Genomic DNA, 13,583 nt, shown 5'->3' on the forward strand with positions numbered 1-13,583 from the left:
CTGGCAAGGCTTAGGATCAGCCCTGAAATGTCCACAGCGTATGTTCCCCAGCCATCCCATTGGGAACAGAGTGTGGATGAGGACAGAGGTGCAGGACGAGTATGTGTGTGGTTGTCTGTATCTCAGCATGTCTACGTGGCTGTGAGAAGGTCTGTGACACACTGTATGTGTCAGTGTGTGTGCTTGTGTGACTGTGTGTGCGTGTGTGTGTGTGTGTGTGTGTGTGTGTGTGTGTGTGTGTGTGTGTGTGTGTGGCGGTCTGTGAGTGTATCTGTACACATCTACGCTCATACATGTGCATCTGTGGGCATGACACACATCAGCAGGCACAGTGCTGCAGCTCTCAGTTGAACACACATGTCCCCTTGCTGTCCCTGACTGCATCTTCTAGACCTTCCCGGATTGGCCTCCTGAGATTGACTGGAATCCATGGCCTCAGGCTCAACGTTGGCCTAGGTGGAAATGTCAACAGAAAACAGCTCTCACCTCAAAGCCTGAGAATTAAAGACCATTTATACTTGAGCTGAATGCAAGTGACCATGGCCCAAGGAACATGGCTTCAGGTTGCCCCAAAAGACAGTCCCATCATGAAAGTATTTCTGTTTGATTTTATTAATTACAGAGCTAAGTTGTAAAGCATTTGCCAAGCATGTTGGCATGTAGTCATATAGGGACCATGCAGGCGGGTTACAGTAATGCAGGAAACCTGATAAAGGTTGTTAAGGTGCTAATGCCATTCTTGCCTTTTGACTGATGGGAGCTAGTGATGTGTTATGAAGCATTTTAGGGCCAGCAAGTCAGCTCATGGGCACTAATCGTGACAGCCTGAGTCCAGGACACTCAGTAAAAAGAATCATCTCCCACAAGTTATCCCCTGACCTCTACATACATGCCATGGTACATGCACAAAAGAAATAAAAATGTAATGATACTTCTTAATACATTTTAAAGGTTTTGACAGTCACAAGATTACTAGGTCAAACCTAAGAGTTGCATTGAACATGCTTAAGGTCAGACTTTCAAAAGGAAAGGATAATTTGACTCTGATCTGCAACATTCCAACTTTCCACAACCGGGGAGTCCCATCCCTGCCTTGTTAAATCTGTAACAATGAATTAAAGGCTTTTCTTGGTTTAGCTTCAGCTTACAGAAACAGGGCTGCCTGTAACACACAGAACATCAGGTGAACAGTGGGTCCCACTGCAGAGGGCTCATGGGAGCAGCTGGGGTTAGGGGCTAGTGTCTGTCTTCACCCAACTAGAGGCAGGGAGTGCCTGAGACAGGGAGACCTCCAAGGCATCCATCCCCCAGCTGCACTCAGTACCCTGCTCTGCAGAGCACCCTTCACCACCTGGCTCTCTGCATCAGCTTGCTGACTACCCTTCCAAGTGTGGTCCTAGAGCCCTTCCCTCCCCTGGTCTTGACCTGCTGCCAGCACTCCATCACTGGCTTCCCTTTGCTGTGTGTTCTCGGTGCTGAGCCATCTGACTTGCTGGGATCCCACTGTGACTGGCCCTACAGTCTGCAGGGCCCTCCTGCAGCTCTGGAACCCCATTCTCACTAAGACCCGTCACAGGGAGCTCCTGTTCATGCAAAGGGGAAATTAAAAAGGACACTTCTTGGTAATCCCACTTCCCTTCTCAGGAGCTGGGCTGCTTCCCACATCCCCCAGACATTTCGTAGTGGCCTCAGGCACTGCTGCTTCCTTCCTGAATGACATTCCTGGTAGCTCCCTCCAGGGCTTTGGGGATCTAAATGAAATGAGGATGGTGGGAATTCGAGACTGGAATTAACACAGTGCCTGGGGTATGCTAGATATCTCTGGTCCTTTCTCAGGCCGACCAGTCATGGTAGGCACTGTCCACCCCATTGCCATCAGATAGCACTGCTGTGATTCCCCTGCCTTTTCCAAAGGGTGCAGAAGAGCCGGGTTTGGGTTTGAGCTGCTCCCTTGCATGCAAAGGCAGTCTATTCAGAGCTGTAACAACCCACATAGACCTTGAACCTGAGCTTGGGCTGCACAACCAACTCTCGATTCCCAGAATACTGAGCTCGTGGCAGACAGGGAGCTGAGGGTGCAGAGCTGAGGGGGACCACAGGACTGTAGGGGAGCAGAAATGGGGAGTGCATGGAGCTAGAGATACACCATGGTGGAGGTACAGAGCTAGGGACATGGAGCGGCCACTTCCCATCCTGCCAAAGCTCCCTGGCTCTTCTAGCCCTGGTCTGCTTTGCCAACAAAGGCTGTCTGCCCATGTTACAGAGTCCCTCTCCTCTACCTCCCATGAGTCTCATTCAGGCTGACTAAATAGCAGTTTCAGGCCTGAGTCCAGATCACAGATCCAAATCCCAGTGCACTAGTGGCCAGGTTTCAGGCATCAGCCCTTGGGTGACCATTGTTAGAATTTTTCCATATCGCCTCTGTGCCTAACAATTCAGTATTTCATGTCCTTGAATTCAATATAAGACTGAAAAATAGGTGATTGAAAACAATCATATTAATAAAGGCTTTTAGATAGTTTCTTTTTCTCTCAGAAAGGGGTGGGGGCTGGAGAGTTTGTCTGGGGCTAAAATGCCTGCCATGTAGGCATGAGGACCTGAAGTGGGATCCCCAGGACCCACATGAAAATGGGGCACGATGATACATATCTGTAACCCTAGCAGTGGGGAGGCAGGGACCCCAGGATTCCCTGGAGCTCATCAGTCAGCTGTCTAGCCAGCCCTAAGATCTGACTTCAGAGCAGCCTCCAAAGATCAAGTGGAAGACACTAGTGGAAGACACTTGACGTCAGCCTCTGACCTCCACACGTCCACACATGGCTTCACACACACAAGCTGGGGGTGGAAGTGAGCACGTCAGAAGACAAGAAGCCTCACTGAGGCCAGTCAAGCCTGAAGCGCCCTTCATCTTAGTCTGTGAGATGAAGGCTGACTGCAAAGTCAGGGGTGGTGCCTCCACCCACGGAGGCGGACCCTGCTTCAGAGTGGAAGGGGTCGGAGTGAAGCCTGGGCAGCCTAAAGAGGAAGTATACCTGTAGCCAGCAGCACCCTTGGCAGGAGCCCAGAGATACGGAACAGAGCAGAGCGTCCTCCCAGTGGGGCTTGTCGATGACGGGCGCCTGCACTTGATCTCATCCAGATCTCACTGTCCTCCACGGAGTCTCGGACGAAGTCATGTCAGCTATCTGTGGATCTCACAACCTGTAGACATACGTCACAGCCTGGCCCAGGTTCACAGCTTGGTGGTTTCAAAGGAGGGATGCTAGAATGTGTTTTATTAGAACTCTACCATGGATCCTGTTGCATTACTTTCCCTTTTTTTTTTTAAGTTTTTAATCAGGAGCAAGAATTTTAGAGCGTTTGTATCATCCATCTGCTTTCACGTTTGATGTGTTTTTTTTTTAATTATACTCAGTTTTTCTATTTATGAGTGTGTGTGGGCACTCATATGCTACGGCATTCATGTGGAAGTCAGAGGACAACTTGCAGGAGTCAGCTGTCCCCTACCATGGGTCCCAGGGATCGAACTCAGTCTTGGCATCAGGGCCTTTACCGGTGAGCCGTCCTGTGTGCCCTGATGTGTTTTCCGGCTGCCCATCTTTGTGTGCACATTTTCTGGTACAGCCTACCTGGATCATGAGCTCACCTACAGGAGAAATGTGAAGGAAGCAACAGTAATTAACTACTTACATCGTTACTTTATTGTCAGTTAGCCAGTGACCGACTTCTATCAGCATGCGGTCACTGTTCTTGAAATGTTTCATTTGGCCTTTTGGAACCTACAATACCTTTTGTAATAGAAACAATAGTACAAATAAAAGTTGGGTTCCTGTGCTAGCCTGGAAAGCTTCAAATACTTAAAAAAAATAGCACAGGGAAGAGAGGTTCGTTTATCCCATATAAGATACGTTTTTCTTTAAAATATGTGTACATGAGCAAAGGTCACCTAGTTTAATATTCTTTCCTTATATGGCCAGATACAAGCCACCTAGAGCTGGGCATAGGATGGATATCCAAGTAATACTTGTTGGCGTGGGGATGAACAGTTGAGTGGTGACCTTCCTCATGGAAGAATTAGCTGCATGTTGCAGTGTACTAATACAGGGAGTGAGTGCATGCATGCTCCTAACACTGCACTCCACGTGGGTCTTAGATACCAGGACTCAGACCTGTATCGGAAGGAAGCTATGCTTTCCTAACCTCAGCGTTTTCTACACTTATAAAGGAGACAGATGACTTTTAAAAAGTTTTCAATTACATTTTTAGTTATCGGGAGGGGTGCAGAGCACCAATGTGGAGGTCAGAAGACACCTTGCGGAAGTCAGTTCTCTCCTTCCACCAGGTAGGTCCCCCAGGACTGAACTCGGGTCGTCGGGCGTGGAAGCACGTGTCTTCACCCACTGAGCTGTGTCCCCTGCCTGTGCCTTTTGTCTTCTCCCCAGACAGAGAGGACCATCACAGCCCGCCCTGTGAAGCACCGAGAGCGTATTTGGAGTTATAGGAGATGGGCTGGTTGTAACACTCCAACTCCAGAGGGACTAGCCTGGCCAGCCCCACCTAGTCCCTGTCACACTTCTTGGGGCAGTGCTTGGGCTGGTGACGGGTGCTTCTGAGTTCTGTTGGCTCTTAGGGAGCTGAGCCTCTTCCACAGCCCCCTCCCTGGAGAACGGTTACCCAGGTCTGGGCTGACAGACAGGCACACCTGAGCAGCCTAAGCTGAGTAGGACCGTGCTCACCGGTCCCAGTGTGCTCCTCTCCCTAGCCAGCCCTGCTGCGGACCTCACACTATCAGCCTGTCCTCCTAGGAGCAGCGACTTTGCTCACTGCGCATCTGAAGTGTCCTTAGGGTGGCTGTGGTGGCGGCACCATGGGAAAGGGGACCGAGAGACAAGGTGAGGGCCTGACTCCCCTGCACATGAAGCAGGCCTGTGCCAGATCAACTCAGAGGCAGTTTAGGGTGCCTGCCTACACCAGACTGTGGGATAGAGTCGTAGTGAAGGCCCTCTCTCAGGGAAGGACCAGTCTGCCCCCAATCCTCCTCCTCTGCCCCCTCCCAGGGGCACAGGCAAGGAGATACAGGGCAGGGGTGACTTCAGAGCCCTTCCCACCTGCAGGTAGGTGACTCTCCAACTCCTCTTCCTGGAGTTCCAGGCAACTTGCAGGCAGTCACATCAGTGCCCCCTCCCCAGCTCCTCCACTTCCTAGCTGGGGCCCAGGCACCTCAGGAGAACTAGCAAAGCCCCTTCCTCAAGAGCCGCTGCCCAGAACAGCAGCCACACAGCAGCCTGCCCCACGCTGCCCCTGCTCCACAGCCACCCTTTCTTGGCCATCCCAGGAGGAGAGCAAGGTAGAGCCACTTCCCAGCAAATGCTCCCCCATCCCTTCCCCTCCCTCCTCCATCCTCCCACTCCTTTATACACCTCCTCCCCTCTCTTCTTCTCCCACCCACCTCTTCCCCCTCTCCCACACTTCTCTCCCTCCTCCGAACTCCCCTCACAATCACACAGTCCTCCCACTTCCTCTTCCACAAGCCTCCCTTCTCCCACATCCTCCCCCCTCCCACACCCTCTCCACCCACACCCTCCCCCCTCCCATACCCTCCCTCCTCCCACAGCCTCCCCCACCCACACCCTCCCCCTCCCCCCACCCACAGCCTCCCCCCTCCCACACCCTCCCCACCCACACCCTCCCCCTCCCCCCACCCACAGCCTCCCCCTCCCACAGCCTCCCCCACCTACACCCTCCCCGCACCCACACCCTCCCCCCCACAGCCTCCCCCCTCCCATACCCTCCCCGCACCCACAGCCCCCCCCACAGCCTCCCCCCTCCCACACCCTCCTCCCTCCCACACCCTCCCCGCACCCACACCCTCCCCCCTCCCACAGCCTCCCCCCACCCATACCCTCCCCGCACCCACACCCTCCCCCCCACAGCCTCCCCCCTCCCATACCCTCCCCGCACCCACAGCCTCCCCCCTCCCACATCCTCCTCCCTCCCACACCCTCCCCGCACCCCCCCTCCCCCCTCCCACAGCCTCCCTCCTCCCACACCCTCCCTTCAGACTCACACCCTCCACCCACAGCCTCCCCCCCCACCCACAGTCTCCCCCCTCCCATATCCTCCCCCCTCCCACACTCCCCCTCTCCCCCACCACAGCCTCCCCCTCCCACACCCTCCCCCCCTCACACTCTCCCTCTCCCCCACCCTCCTCCTACTTCCTGTGCTCCGCCTACTCCTTCTTCACTTCCTATCCTCCCACTTTCCCCTTCTCCCTTTCTATCCTTTCTCTCTCTCACCTTCCCCCTCTCCTCCCTTCTCCTGTCTCTCCCTTTTCAGGATTTTTTCTTCCTCCTCTCCCTGTCCTTCCCTTCCCCATCCCACTCTACCTTCCTCCCTGTACCTCTTCTTCTCCCCCACTTTTCCCTCTCCTTCCTCCCTCCTCTTCCCTCCTCTTCCCTCCTCTCTCCCTTTGTCAACTCCTCTTCTTTCCATCTCCCCTCTCTTCCCATGTCCCTCTCCCCTCCTGTCTTCTCCCACCTCTTTCATGTCTTCCCATCTCCTTTCTCTCCCCCTTCCTCCTCTTCCACCTCTTTTCTTCCTCTCTATTCCATCTCCTCCTCCCTCCTCCCCTCTTCTCTCCCTTCCCTCTCTTTCTCCACACTCCCTCCTTCCCTCCCCTCCCTCCTCTATCCCCTCCTTTCCCCTCTCCCTCCATCTCTTCCCCTCATCTCCTCCCTCTTTACCCACTTCTCCCCTCCCTATTCCCCTCTCTCCCCTCCCCAGTACTTCCCTCTGCTTCCCCTCCCTTTCTCTCCTTCCTCCTCCTCCCTCTTCTTCTCCCCTTCCTTTCGCTCTTCTCTGGCTCTTCTCTGTCCCGTTCCTCCTCTTCCTCCCCCTCCCTCTCTCTAGCCCCACATTGCCCCCTCCTTCTCCCTCCTCTCACATCCTCCACGGGTCCCCTCTCTCTTCACTGTCTTCCTCCAAACCTGCCTTGTCCTACCCACTCCTGAACCCGCCTACCCGCCTCCAGGCAGCTCTGGGCGGCTGGGGTGATCACACCAGAGCTCCCAGCAGCCTCAGCTCACTGGGCAGGGTGCTTCATTCTCACAGTGCCCTGCTGAGGCTGCCCAGACCCCCAGAGCCCGCTTAGGCAGATGTGGCAGTCTAGCCTCATACCCCAGCCTCTCAGAGGCTGCCCACTGTCTGAACCCCGGCAGAACTTGGTGATGCAACAAAGAGACCCCTGTATCCTTGACCCCCAGATCCTCTGTTGCCTCATCAGGGGTGGGGGTCCCCTGGGGGGTGGCCAGCTGCACTGTGCCTCCCCCCCCACCCCACCAGCAGTCCCTTCCAGCAACTCAGCCACCAGCACTTCATCAGGTAAACAGGCCTGTGGCAGTGGGGTCTGTTTGGAGTCTGGGGGCAGTAGAGCAGGGGGCTCCAGGGAGGTGTAGCCGAGCCCCTTAAGGAGTCAGTTGGTTAAATCGGACCCCAAAGCAGCACTTCTTGGGTAATCCCAAGAGAGTACTGAGAGTCCCAAGCCTCAGTCTTCCCATCCAAATGGGTTTATTGGCTCTCTGCCATGGGGATGGCGCTTTGGAAGAATGGCCTTCAAGCATGTGGCAAGGGCCTCAGACCCTGGAACTGACTACAGACACTGCCATCTCAGCCTGGCTAGGTTCTCCTCATCTTACATGCCCTCACCGGATGTCAGATCTGCTGCCCAGACTCTGTTCTGGTTTTTGTGGCCCTCAGTGGCCCTTTGTCTAGACCCAGGGACAGCTTGGGCCCAGGCAGTATGGAATAGCCTCGGGTTTTCCTGGTTTAGCCAAGGCTCATTCTGAATGGGCATGCTAGGGATGGCAGTACACTCCAGCAGGGAACTCCTAGGGGAGTGAGCCACTGGATTCTCCCAGATGTCCATTGCCCTCCCAGCTCCCTTCGTCCTGTCGAGGCAGAAACCTCATCTCTCTGGGCCTGCTTATAAGGCCTGGTTTATGGGCTGACCTCACCTTCCCCCTTCTTTGCAGAGATCCCACCGGGTACTGCTGGCCCCACCCCATCCACTGAACCCTGATTGTCCTTCAAAGTCAGTAGGGGACTCTCCCTGCCACCCTGAGTCCTGGGTGAGGTCCACCAGGTTTGTCCTTCTACCAGGACTCCCCCAGCAGACACTGCAGCTGAGCTCTAGATGTCCTGTCCAGGCCTGCCTCCTTGGCTTGGCCCCTGGGCCCTCAGCCTCTGCTGCCCAGCCTTCCCTGGCCCTGCCTGCTGGTGGCCCCAGGGCACCTTCAGCCCAGATCACAGTTCTCGGTGCTGGGACTTGTCTCTGTCATGATTCCAGGCTCTTGGACACAAGCATCCATTCCATGGACAGGTTGATCCCTAGATCACACAGAAGCCTGTGAGGTAGTGGCCTCCACAGTTCAAGGTAGTCCGGAACTACTTGGCCCAGCCTGAGATCCCTTGGCCTTCCATGGCACCCTGCTACTTCCTGATGCAATGACCTCAGGAAAGTTGGCTTGCCTCAGTTTCCCTTAAGCATAGCCCTCCGTGCACATCCTGCAGGATCTGCAGGTCCTCCCCACCACACAGTCTCTTCTCCGCTTTTAAAAGGCCTCCAGGGCTGACGGCACAACTCCCAAGCCTTCAAGTTCGCAGCCACAGGCAAATGAAGCCGCAGGCAGCTGGCTTTCACCTTTCATGTGGCCCTGGAAGAGGCAGAGGCATTGCCACTGGGGATGGTCGGCCTGGGAGGGGAGGGCCGGCTGCACCATCCCTGCTCTGCGCCGCACTGTCCCTTTGTCTCCTGCCATCTGCCTCCTCCTCTTCCTCCTGTGCAAGTGTCCTGTGGCTAGTGTAGTCCGTAGTCACAGGCTGGGTCTTAAGACCACAGAAATACATACATAATATAAATGTATACATAATAAATAATAAATAAATAAATAAATAAATAAATAAATAAATAAATAAATAAATAAAATCTTTAAAAAAACACTACGGAAGAATCTCTTAGCGGGTAGATGACAACCAGAGCCCGACAGGTCAGCTCACCCCGGTCCCAGGGTTACTCCTGCTGGTCCTGCCATCCCCAGTACTTCAGGCCACCTCAGCCCTGACCTGTCTCCACTTCTGTCAGATCTCCCAGCCTGTTTCTTAGAAACATACTGGACATCAGGCTCAGGGTTAACCAGCCCAGGCTGATCTCATTTCAAGGTCTTTGATATGTCTGTAAAGACCCTTTCCCCGCACAGTCCCACGCTCAGGTCCTGGGGTTAGGACGTGGGCATGTGTCAGCCACCAACACTTTGTGACACCTGCTCCCTCTCGTCAGAGGTGATGGTGTCTTACATAGACGTGGGTCTGCTGCAACTGTTCACATGCATGAGCAGTCTGGTGTAACAGGCTGCTGACATCACACACACACACACACACACACACACACACACACACACACACGCACGCACGCACGCATGCACGCACACATGCACACTCCCACTCCCCTCCCCCTTCCCCCCTTCACTCTTGCTGTCTTCCCTCCTCCCACTCTTCCCTTTATAGAGACAAGAGAGATGCAAAGAAACAGAATATTCCAGATAGCCACTTGGGGGAGAAGCTGGCCAGCTGGCTTAGAGAGCTAGACCTTGGGCCAGGCTGGGGCTCCTGAGCAAGCCTTACTCGCTCACTTCAATCCCCTGTTTCTCTGCACACCGTCAAGCCTGGCCCTCCCCCACCCTCTCGGCCCTCCCTCCTAGGGCTTTCTGACCTCCTCGAGTCTGGTGCCCTGCACCACCCATAGGGTCTTGTCCCTGTCCATCGCCTTCCCCCCCAGAAGCAAGGGGCGGTAGCCCTGTGATCTCTGCACCCCTCAAAGCTCATCTGTGTGCCTGAGCAACAGCAGAGGGCTGCCCTTCCAAGCCTAGCCCCTTTGAACCTCCATGAAGGTGCCTCCTCCCAGGCTCCCCTAGCTAATCATACCTGGCTCTTGCCTTGGGAACTCCCCAGCACCCAGACAGGGTTGGCGACTCCCTGTGTGCCCAGCATCCTTTGGCTCCCAAAAGCCTCCTGCTGGCCAGATCATCCCTTCCTCCACCATCTGACAGACCCAGGCTAGGGCTTTAGTACACACCCTCCTGGACCCCCCAGACCATTCAGAGCCCAACTCCAGCTTGTAGCCCCGAATCTGGTACCCTGCCAGAGCTGGCCATCTGGTTTTGTTTCTCCAGGGTCAGAAAGATCCATCCCTGAGAGGGAGAGAAGGGAAGACACCCTACCCCACCCCCCTGGAACTCACATCCCTGTGTGGAGGATCACACGAACAAACCAACAGGTAAGTGTAAAGCACATGAAGGAGCAGTGAAGGCTCTGTGGAAAAAACACAGATCCATCCAGTGTGTGGATAAACCTCTGTGTGCGCGCGCGCGCAACCATGCAAGTATGTATGGAAGCCAAAGGAAGACTTGGGTGTCTCCCTCTATCACTCTCCATTTTTTTTAAAGATTATTTATTATGTATATAGAAGAGGGTGCCAGATCTCATTACAGATGGTTGTGAGCCACCATGTGGGTGCTGGGAATTGAACTCAGGATCTCTGGTAGAGCAGTTGGTGCTCTTAACCTCTGAGCCATCTCTCCAGCCCTTCATTTTATTTTTTGCCGGGCTCCCAAGTGCTGGGTTTAAAGGCATTTGCTACTGTACTCAGAATTCTCACTACACCTGAAGCTCACAGTATGATTAGGGTCTCCACCCCCTAACAGTTGAGTGATAAGCATGCACAGCCATGCCTGGCTTCTCTATGAATTCACATTCAGGTCCTCTGAACTCCTGCATAGCAAGTGGGCTTACCCCCTGAGCCATCTCTCCAGCCCCAGAAAGCACTGTTACATACAGGATGCTGTGTTATCCCTGAGGAGACAGTGTTTGAGTGGAAGCCTGCAAACTGAGGAAGTGAGAAGAGCATTGTATGCCTAGGGGGCAGCTACACCAAGCCTCTGAGTCAGGATTGTCAGGCATGGAACAAAACCAACTCCCAGAGGGGTTTTCAGGAGGAAAACCTGTGGGTCAGGGTGAGCATAGATAGAGTCTGAGGAGTTGGAGTGTGCATGGAGTCCGTGGGTCAGGGTGGGCATGGAGTCTGTGGGTCAGGGTGGGCATGGAGTCCATGGGTCAGAGTGTGCACAGAGTCCGTGGGTCAGAGTGTGCACAGAGTCTGTGGGTCAGAGTGTGCACAGAGTCCGTGGGTCAGAGTGTGCACAGAGTCCATGGGTCAGTGAGTGCATGGAGTTCATGGGTCAGGGTGAGCATAGAGTCTGTGGGTCAGGGTGGGCATGGAGTCTGTGGGTCAGGGTGGGCATGGAGTCTGTGGGTCAGGGTGGGCATGGAGTTCATGGGTCAGGGTGAGCATAGAGTCTGTGGGTCAGGGTGGGCATGGAGTCTGTGGGTCAGGGTGAGCATAGAGTCTGTGGGTCAGGGTGAGCATGGAGTTGTTTGAGCCACTGAGATAGGAGAAGCTTTTAAGGGAGGAAACTCGGTGCAGTTGGAGCTGCTTTGGCATGAAGGTGGCTATAGCTTCCTCACACCTTGAGCAGTTTGAGCCCAAGGAAGGAGACTGCAGGGCCTCCTGGGGGTCTACCTTCTGCTCTTAGCTCCTCCCTCCCCTCTACCGATTGCCACTGCCTGCCCTGAGCACCAGCCACACCCAGCCATCGGCAGCCCTGGCAGTCGGATCATCAAGGGAACACTGTGTCCCTGAGTGCCCTCAGAGCCCAAAGTTCGTCATCCCCAGCCCACCCTCCTTCAGTTCACTGCTCTCCAGAGCAGGACATGGCCATCCTGTGGTACACCCAGCTGTGGGGATGGCAGACCCAAGCCCTTGGGCCAAGATACCAATCACACCCAGCTCTAGAAACTCAGCTCACCACAAACGGTTTGGATAGGACCCAGGAAGACAGGGCCTTAGCCAGATATGCCTTCCAGATGTGCCTTCCAGAGCTGGGGTGTACAGGCAGGAGGGGGGGTGTAGTTGGATAGAAGACCAGAAACCTAGCCCAGTTGGCCTAGAATTCAACCCAGCTCTCTCCCCTGCTGCTGATAAAGATGACAATATGGCTGCTGACACGTTTGCCTCAGTCCAGTCCTCTCCTCAGCTCCTCCCTGGGCACACAGAATCCGAGGCTCACAGTGGTTGGGCCGCTTCTCCAGGACAGACAGGCCCAGGTCCCCACCGTGCTTAGTGGAAAACTCTCTGTCATCACCACTGCCACCTAAGCCCACTGCAGCCCGCTGTGGGGCCCTGCTGCGGTCCTCATCCCCACCCCTTTACCCTTTGCACACCCCGAGGTCCCCCCCTCCCCTGGAACTTCGCTGTCCTCCAGGCCACAGGGCAAACAGCCCTCCTCCCTTCCATCCTCCCCAGACTAGAGCCTGTCTTGTTTACCTGATAACTCTATACTCAGGGGCCCACGTGAAGTGTTGCCTTTGAGGACTGACCAAGGCACACCCGGGAACCCATCCCACAGGGCAGGTCGCTAACCCGCCACTATTGCCTGCACTGACCCACATCTTACCCTGGCCCTTCTCCTTACCCCCTGCTCATAAATATTCAGCATTCCCTGAAGCATGCCTTAAGCTGGCTGGTCTCCCCGGGTAACCTTGGAGATCATTCATCGTGGTTAAATGAAGTCATGGTTGCTGCTCCCACCCCACCCCATGGAGCTTCAGCCCTTTGCACTTCTACCCTGACGCTCCCCCCTCAGCAGAAAGACTGGAACCCAAGCTGGCTTCGCAGACAAGCCGTGTGTGTAGGGGCTGAGGGCTGGCATGACAGTGGCAAAGCCCGAGGGGCCAGGAACGCCCTCTGCCAGGCAGCGCGGAAATTGCACAGGTTCTCCAGGAAAGGAGCCACCGAGCCAGCCTGTTGCGGGGTCGAATATCCATGTTTAAACTGTGTGTCACTGTTCGGCCAGGGCATAAGGGAGACTCAAGTCCATTCCCATACACGCACAGGAGAACCTCCACAAGGTCTAGGTTAGCTCAGGCTGCAGACAGAGCGAGTGTTGGGACAGCCTGGGCCATGTAATAAGACCTAGAGAAAAAAAGATCTGGAAAAGGAACCAGCCTTGGCCACCCATCCCATCTGCTGCCACTGACCCCTTGATCCCCTCTGGCTCCCCCTCCTGCACCCCATATTCTGCCTTCACACAGTGGGCATACTCTACCCACCAGTCTGTTCACGTGCAGCCTTGGGCACCCTTCCCACCTGCCTTAGGGATTCTCCAGCAGGAGGACATGCCAGAGCTTCTTTAATGAGGCTCCATGATTGACGCTGGCTTGAGGCCCACATTGGGCCTCCACACAGTGCATAGCTTCTCACAGCCGTCACCAAAAGTCTGTCCGTGTGTCAAACGCCTAACCAGGCACACAGGCTATGACTGGCTGTCTCTGAGCCCCATGGCTAACTGGTGACCTCCCAGAGGGCCTCTGACTGTCCTACCTACCAGCCATGCTGGGGGCTGATGTCACCTTGATCAGCAGCTTCCTGTCCTCAAGTTCACCCTGCTCTGCGGTTTCCTGTTGTTTGGTCT

At 55.0% G+C, this 13,583-nt stretch overlaps 1 protein-coding gene and 1 long non-coding RNA gene across 14 annotated transcripts in view; one reads left to right on the forward strand and one right to left on the reverse strand.

Annotated features, from left to right (window-relative positions):
- Positions 1-250: 250 nt before the first annotated feature.
- LOC121829442 (uncharacterized) lies at positions 251-5,395 on the reverse strand. 4 transcript variants are annotated; one of them, XR_013051333.1, is made up of 6 exons: positions 5,109-5,395; positions 4,259-4,467; positions 3,554-3,646; positions 3,033-3,201; positions 1,426-1,583; positions 251-452 (listed from the first exon to the last, which is right to left on the reverse strand). It is a non-coding gene; the product is annotated as an uncharacterized LOC121829442 (long non-coding RNA). The 4 variants fall into 4 exon arrangements; XR_013051330.1 differs by lacking the exon at positions 3,554-3,646 and adding an exon at positions 3,691-3,788; XR_013051331.1 differs by lacking the exons at positions 3,554-3,646; positions 5,109-5,395 and adding exons at positions 3,691-3,788; positions 4,737-5,102.
- Positions 5,396-6,920: 1,525 nt separating this feature from the next.
- Positions 6,921-13,583, forward strand: part of Osgin1 (oxidative stress induced growth inhibitor 1) — a 28,909-nt gene continuing 22,246 nt past the window's right edge. For all 10 annotated transcript variants that reach the window (XM_076572200.1, XM_076572201.1, XM_076572197.1 and 7 more), the window contains exons 1-2: positions 6,921-7,380; positions 10,227-10,330. The gene's annotated coding sequence lies outside the window, so the exon portion shown is untranslated. The remainder of the gene's footprint in view (positions 7,381-10,226; positions 10,331-13,583) is intronic.

Source organism: Peromyscus maniculatus, chromosome 5, assembly GCF_049852395.1.
Source record: "Peromyscus maniculatus bairdii isolate BWxNUB_F1_BW_parent chromosome 5, HU_Pman_BW_mat_3.1, whole genome shotgun sequence".
NCBI lineage: Eukaryota > Metazoa > Chordata > Mammalia > Rodentia > Cricetidae > Peromyscus > Peromyscus maniculatus.